This window comes from Cupressus sempervirens, chromosome 4 (genome assembly GCF_028749045.1).
Source record: "Cupressus sempervirens isolate cs-2001-9-10 chromosome 4, ASM2874904v1, whole genome shotgun sequence".
In the NCBI taxonomy this organism is placed as follows: domain Eukaryota; kingdom Viridiplantae; phylum Streptophyta; class Pinopsida; order Cupressales; family Cupressaceae; genus Cupressus; species Cupressus sempervirens.
Genome location: NC_143121.1, coordinates 908,952,814 through 908,958,813, shown reverse-complemented (window position 1 = coordinate 908,958,813; position 6,000 = coordinate 908,952,814). Strand labels below are relative to the sequence as shown.

At 33.7% G+C, this 6,000-nt stretch overlaps 1 pseudogene across 1 annotated transcript in view; it reads right to left on the bottom strand.

The window, feature by feature from the left end:
- Nucleotides 1–365: 365 nt before the first annotated feature.
- The window catches only part of LOC149564345 (uridine 5'-monophosphate synthase-like), a 54,022-nt pseudogene continuing 48,387 nt past the window's right edge, over nucleotides 366–6,000 (bottom strand). The window contains exon 6 of the transcript XR_016364192.1: nucleotides 366–687. The product of XR_016364192.1 is annotated as a uridine 5'-monophosphate synthase-like (transcript). The remainder of the gene's footprint in view (nucleotides 688–6,000) is intronic.

Here is a 6,000-nt window from a genome sequence, read left to right as displayed (position 1 = left end):
TTTTATGAACTGTATTGTCCCAAGCAAGAGTGTATACTCCTTAAAATAGTATCATGTTTCACAAAATTCATTAAAGTACTCATTATTGGTCATAATTATAATATCAATGTGTAGATCATCAAATAAATACAGAGACCACTAATAACATCTAAGTTTGGTAAAAATGCAACCTCTTCCTTAAAATTTGCCTTTCGCTTTCAGTTTGACAGTTAATCTTATCGATAATTTAAGTTAAAAATTCAACTGTATTTCACATGAATTCGTAATCATAAAAGAAACAAAAGAATTACAAATTCAACTGAATTTCACATAAATTCCTAATCATAAAAGAAACAAAAGAATCTTTTTATTAAAAAAAACATGAATAGTAAAATAAGACCTCTGCGTGCTTTATTTAAATGTAGAGTCAAAATAACAATTATCAAACATGCAAGCAAGTATTTGTTTAGTATTCTCATCCTAGCAATGGGTCACTGAGTAAGATCTCCAACACTATTAAAATATTAAAAGGGTCATTGAGCACAAGCAATTGCAGAAAAAGTTCCCCGCAATGAATCACATGGCCAAAGACTTTTGATATGCATTCCACCCTGCAGATCGGTATTGTTTTGCTACCCCTGCTTTATCCTTTGCTTTGACAATACCACGGCCCACAATTATTATGTCACTGCCCCTTTCTGCAACAACCTGCATGAAAGCACAAAACCATTTGTTTAACTTATTAGGGTAGAAGAGTCAATTGGTGAACAGGTTCCAATGCTTCTGTGTGTATCGTTACTTAAAAGACCACTTCTTTTATAAATGAAATGAAAGGCACTTCATAAAACAAGTTGCATCGAGAACACAAAAGAAATCATATGATAAAACATAGGCATGGCAAACAAAATAGCTTCTACAGAAGCTTTGAACAAAAATTCTGCTTTGGATTTGATTACATACTAGCAAAAAAAATGATGATGTGGGACTATCTTAATCCAATGCCTGTGTATGGTCATTAAAGGACCGTTTCTCTTTCAATTTTGAAGTTACAAAATCTATCAGTTGTGAATTTATTGGTAATAATCAAATGAAAAGCACTTCATGTAACAAGTTGCATCAGAAAAGCCAAAGTCGTGTGATCAAACATAAGCACAGCAAACAAAATGGCTTCTGCAGGAGCTTTGAACAAAAATTATCCTGTGTTTGATGACATCCTGGCAAAAAAAAAGTTTATGTCAGACTAATTTTTATGAGGTGGTTACTTCAAATCTTAGTTTTTAGCAATTAACAGGTTAGGTAAGCCAGTATAGAAATTTAAGTGATTTGAAGTACCGTGGAAGTATTTAAGTGGTACAAAGCTAGCCTTTATAACTACTTGATCATTAAAGATTATTTTATGTTTAGTCGTTCAACCTTCAGGAAAATTACAAGACCAATAGTACTAGGTCATAACCCCTACATAAAGTGGATGGCTTTCACTATTAATTTTAGTCAACTTATTGTCAGATTTATGTGAAAAGTGCCCTGGATTCAACAACTGAGTGACAATTACATTCATCAGGAACTGCAGACCAAATCATCAAAAACAAATTAAAATGGAATTATGATTTACTAAAATTTGAACACAAAGGCCATAAAGCAATGTTTTATATATGAGGAACCAAACAAAGAGGGATTATTTTAACATGGTTGAAGATAAAATAAGTCGGAAGTGAAATGGCAGTGGAGAATGAACCACCTAGTTATCATATATATCACTGTAAAGCAGAGGAAGAAAGCTCCCAATCAAATAGAGTGCAAAAGCTTTAGACCAAAAAATCTTGGAAAACAAATCAATTCCTTTATGTGGAGAGTGGATACATCTTTAAAACAAAAAATGTGAGACTTTTTGCGCAAAAGAAGATGTGTATTAAAGAAGAAACTTTAGAAATGAATTGACTCCACAAAAGTTACATTCAACATTAAATTCGAGATTAGAAACAATTTTAATCCTTGTTTTCGGACGTATTGCATAAATAGAACTAGACTCGCTGTGAGTGAGGAAAGTCGTCCAGGTCGGTGAGTCAAGTTACCCTCGCTGGGTCAAAATGACCCGTGACCCTGACTCGGCAGGTCAAGTGGGGTCACTCGGCTGACTTGGCTGACTCATCTGACTCATCTGAATTTTAACTTTTGTTTTCAAAATTTTCTAAATGCATCTAAATTTTACCTCTGTACTTATGTAATCGATGTATGTTATGTATGTAATCAAATTACCTTCTATTTCATGATGTTATTGTGTCTTTAAGCTTTATTCGATAATGGGTGCATGGAATATCTTTAAATCCTAAAAAATCTCTAAATTTCAAGGGTTTTGTCATTTTGCCGAGTCACTACCGAGCCCGAGCTAGGTCACAGGTCGAGTTACCCTTGCCGAGTCTGGGCCGGGTCCGAGTCCCGTTACATTGGTTGGATATCATCATTCATGAAACAAAATGCATTATCAATAGACTCTATACAAATATGTTAGTAGAGGCATCATTCAAGAAGATGAAAATAAAAAACAATGTCTTTGGAGGAATGTAAGATTCTAGGCTAATAACCTAGTGAAAATCGGGAGACTTGCTACAGTGTCTTCAAGTAGCAAGTACACTAAGAGTTCCTTTTCTTGCAGTGGAGAGCCTCAAAATCACCAAAACGTTATTTCTGTAAAACTAAGTTTAATTGAACCATCAACACAATCATCTTGGAATTGAATAACCATAAAAAACCTCAATTCCATTCATATCCCAATACTAACCATCAAATAACAGATTACTGTCCAAAAGATGCCTGAATCTTGTTTACAAGAAAGATATTGTACTCACTGTCAATTCCATAGTAGATCTTTAAAAATAAAGTTACAGAAGATGATGAAACTAAGAAATTTGTCAGGCGTCATCAAACTGCTTTGACAACTTCAACCCATTAAATTTCATAACCATGGTTCTTCTAAGCCTAACTGAACAAGCATTGACTTCGGATATAGTGGTGGTCCCTGGACCAACACACAAACTGATTTTGATGTGTTATGAGTAGAAACAACCTATAATGAAGAGTTCAACAAACAATAATCAAAGCAATATGAAAATGATTAATTGCAACAGATTTCCACAATCCATGATATTGTGTTCATGCTTCTGGGTGAGATTGTATGTGAGTTTATCAGCATCAACGCTTTGGATAGTACTCAATGATTCATCATCGGGATGAGAGAGCTAAGAATGCAAAGAAATTATATGTTACAGAACCAGGCCGAATAAAAAAAAAGAGAGAGGAGCAAGGGTAAGAAACACGTAAATCGAGAAGAATTAAAAAGCAAAAAAATAGAGAAAGGACAAATGAAAAAATGAGAAGATAAGAGAATAGTAAGGTAAAAAGAGAGGACAAAGCAATTATTCCTAAAAATATAAAATAAATAAAAATAAATACACCAAAACAAAGATAAATACATATTTATATTAATATATATACAAGTATATCCAAGATTGAATATATATAGAAATTATTCTTGTTATCTGGCACAGATGGCACTGATGCAAGTTCCACTCTAAACTCTCCATTCTTCAGTCTCATCATCAATAATCAGTGCAGTGAAAACACTTGTGTTTATTAGGAAATCTATTATGTTCTTACCATCGTCAAACACCTGGACATCAGTCACATTTATTGGTATGGACGACACTGATGCAAGTTCCACTATAAACTCTCAATTCCACACATAACCTTATCTTTCTATTTTTTATCTAAACTAGAACCAGATTGGCAACTCACGTTGAGTGTCATACTGGGAATGTGATCTTCGATGTCAGCAAACTCTTCACTTGTTGATAGATCAATGATTCCTACAAGGGATTGACTGGCGTTTGACGTTGTTGAATTGGTTCACTCCCCTACTTTAGGGCTATTGTATGTGTGATGATGGATGGATCATATGTCTTCAAATCCTCTTAACCCCGTGCTATCAGATTTGGAAATTCTTTCATCATCTCAAAATTATGTTCTCTTTCTTCTAGAGTGCAAACATTTGAAATGAACACATTCTTTTGATCTTCTGTATTGAGGTTTACCTTCTCACATTCACCCCCTTTGGAGGGTTGATACTTAATCTTGTTAGTTCCTGCCGTAAGCAGCTAACTTATGCATTCGTTAGGTGCAATTTTATTTTTTTTGACCAGTCAATCTACCAATAGAAAACAAAGTATTAAAGTTTCATTTTAAAAAACATTATACTTCATTATTAATGTTTATTTTTTAAAATCTAAAAATATGTATTTTTCTTATTTATCATTGGTTAGAGCAAGCAGTTGAAAACATTTTTCCTCGCAAAAAATAGAAAATGTTAACATCATAGCAATCAAAATGAATCTAAACCTTTATTAATTCATTCTGGAAGTTTCCATTCCAAGTTCCTGCATTCTTTCTGAAAAGCTTTCAGGAAGTTTCCAATCCAAGTTCCTGTGTTCTTTCAGAAAAACTTGAGTAATAAATCTAAAGCTTTCTATAACTTTCTCAATTTCAGTTTGAAATTTTTCATTCTGGAAGTTCTGGAAAGCTTGAGTAGGTCTAGCTGCAAATCCATGGTAAGCTCCACCAACAAGGAGAATTTTAAGGCAATTGTATGGTCTTCTACAATGCATTTGATATTGTTGTTCTTTCCTGGGTTTTATTTGTAGATCTTTCTTGAGTCTTCTTCTATTTCGTGAAATTGGTGCATAGATCTATATTTTTTTTAGTTCAGCATAAATTTGTAGTTTTCTGTACAGATATGACTAGAATAGATCCACTCTTCCCCTTGTACATTTGCTTGTATAAATGCAACAGTGCCTCATGGGCAGCGGTAGTTATCACAGTTACCTTGTTCTCGCTTTCATCCCCACTTCTTCTTCAGCTAGCTAGACCTAAGAAGGTAAGTCATTTTTTACACATTTGTTTACAATCTTTCATTTGAATGGATGTCCAGGAATTTATTTCTAACTTGCAAGATTACATTTCCCAAAATATTATGTTTTCCAAGTAACACTGCGACAAAGGCTTATTTAAATGAATTACTTCATGGTAGCTCCATCACTGCCTTGACAATAGGGTGGCCCATACAATTAAGACTGTCGAGAATTCCACTGCAAACCCAACACAAGTCATCACTCATATCAGAAACAGAGGGTGCAATCTGTTTCAGAAAAAACACCTATCTTGTCAGATTAAATGTTCGTATAATGATTGATTGGAGGTCTTGCGTTCAAGTCTACTCAAGCTTAATAAATAATTACAATTAATCTCAACAAGTAACAATTAATCTCGGTTGTGGCCCCTTACGATCAAAAAAATGATTGATAGGTATGTTTTATATCCCACCATTAGCTCCCAAACCATCTTCAAAGTTCCTTAGTTTTCAAATTTCTTCAAACCCATTGGCATGTTAAGCAAAGCACCAAGTTCTCCATTGGATAACTATATGAAATTTCACAACATGATTGTACAGTCTACAATTCGAGCATGAGATTTAGCATTTGGAAAGATTAAATTTTATATAAAGAGTACGCACCACCATTATTATTACTGTGGAAACAGGCCAAGTAGAAGATTTTATGTTTAAAGGATTATTTCACAGGGAAGGTAAAGGAGAGTCGCCAAGTTTTCATTCGCTTTAAAAAGTGGATTCTCTACAACGACACTTCACCTCTTTATGTAACGCCCCGCCAAGGGATCCAAAAGAATTAACCTAAAGTTTGCTAAACATTTTTTTTTTTTTTTTTAAAGTAAGAAAGTATAACATTCACATCAAACACATAGTAGCAGAAGCAATAACATGTAATCCTCGACAAACATACATTGCAAGTTACATTTCTTAAAGATCCCAAGACGTTGAGTCACGTTTAAATTTAATTAATTCTAAGTCTAACAACTATCACATACATATGAAATAATAATCAGAAGTCCCATGTCCATATTATACATTTGTTCCGAATGCCTCTTGGAAAATTAATTCAGAATGCTCAATCA